General features: G+C 36.1%; 1 pseudogene; it reads left to right on the top strand.

Annotated features, from left to right (window-relative positions):
• Positions 1-644: 644 nt before the first annotated feature.
• On the top strand, positions 645-1,399 carry LOC148031094 (large ribosomal subunit protein eL30-like; annotated as a pseudogene).
• Positions 1,400-1,796: the final 397 nt, after the last annotated feature.

Here is a 1,796-nt window from a genome sequence, read left to right as displayed (position 1 = left end):
GTCAATCTATTATGAGGTGCAATCCAGAGTGAGCTATGGGCTTATATTATGAAGTTTCTTCTAGTTTATGTTTATGGTAGTTCTAAATATCTTGAAAGTTATTGCATTATGTTTGGTATAATAATGAGTGCCATGATGTTTGGTATAATTATGTCTGGTATAATAATGAGCATGGAGCAACCCTATAGACTACACATTGGAAGGTCTAAAAACACAAGTATAGCATCAAGCTTGTAATTTACCAATGATGTAGCTCTATTTATTTGCTAACAGATGCTTTAAGTTAGCATCGAGTAATTGTATGAAGCATGCTTTGGGAGGATTGAGAATGCCGGTATAGCCTCTTAGACCTCCAATGCGGGTTTAATGGTAAGTGATGATTGGAAATAATATCCATGAAGAGGGAGCAGCAGCAGAACACACGAGTCCCTTAGCATGAAGAGCGAGCTATCTACTTGGAGTAGCCAAATTAAGTCCGAGCACAAGTCAGAACTCAACTAGTAGGAAGAACTTTTAAGCAATAATATCCTAGCAAGAAGGAAGTAAAATGCAAGTGGAGTGCATATGACTAGTGCATGCTTGAACTGAAGCTCAAAACTTTGAGGATTTGTAATTTTAGTTGCAGGAAGCAAGAAGAGGGCTACATGGAGGACAAGCAAGTCATTATGTCTAAAGGATCAATGTATGATATGGTAAGGTGTAGTCTATTATACAAGCTTCTAAATATTCTTGTCTAGTGGTGGTTGTAAAATTGTTATCAGGCAATGTGTGAATGGGGATCCATGGCATGAGATCCAATGTCATAGTAAGAAAGTATTAACAACAGGCTTGCACTTGTTATGAAGAGCAGAAAGTACACTTTGGGATATAAAGCTACATTGAAGTCATTGCGTGGTGGCAAGGGTACATATCTATTAAGTTGCACTTTGGGGTTTGATTGGTACTTTGCTTTGCTACATGGTAAACATTTTTGATATGCAAGTAAATTGATCATTATTGCAAACAACTGCCCACCTTTGAGAAAGTCAGAAATTGAGTATTATGGGATGCTTTCAAAGACTGGCGTACATCATTATACTGGAAGTGAGTTTAAACCTATCGTTTCATATTTTAACAAATTTTTAGAGTAGCTTCTTTGATTCTCATTGGCTCACTTTGTATGTGTTATATGCAGACAATGTAGATCTTGGCACTGCTTGTGGAAGGTATTATAAAGTGTTGTCTTAGCATCACAGATCTTGGTAAGTCATACTCTTTTACATAATCATTGATGGAAACTTATACAGCTTACCATTTCATACACACGTGCAAATCTATCATGATCAAGCTCCTGATAGTTACTTGGTTATTGATTATCTCAGGTGATTCTGATATTATCAGGACAATCCCAGCAGAATAGGGGGGTATACCTCTTGAACAAGCTTGAGAAAGCAAACCCTGTAGGAAATTTCAAGCATTAGCCAAGCCTTCATTTTTGAATTTTAGGATTTGAAAATTTTACAGGATATGATTAAGTTGAATTTTGAAATTGAGCATTCTTGTTTTTGAATGTGGAGTTCATTTTGTTGGACGTTTAGCAGAATATCTACTTTTACTTATGTTAGTCCTTTTGTGTGTATATCCGTGGCTAATATTTTTTATGGTAGGGCATGACTATAGGGGATCAACAATTAAACTTTCTCAAGTTTGGCATATAAATTCAGACTCAAAAGAGGATACACCTTCAAGAAAGTATGGAAAGTTTTACAATGGCAAGTGCTATACAGTCTTGTACTCTCATCCAAGAGAACAAAGAG

This window comes from Lygodium microphyllum, chromosome 9 (genome assembly GCF_053477565.2).
Source record: "Lygodium microphyllum isolate KBCC chromosome 9, Lygodium_microphyllum_v1.1.10, whole genome shotgun sequence".
NCBI classification, from domain to species: domain Eukaryota; kingdom Viridiplantae; phylum Streptophyta; class Polypodiopsida; order Schizaeales; family Lygodiaceae; genus Lygodium; species Lygodium microphyllum.
This window is presented reverse-complemented; position numbering and strand designations above follow the sequence as displayed.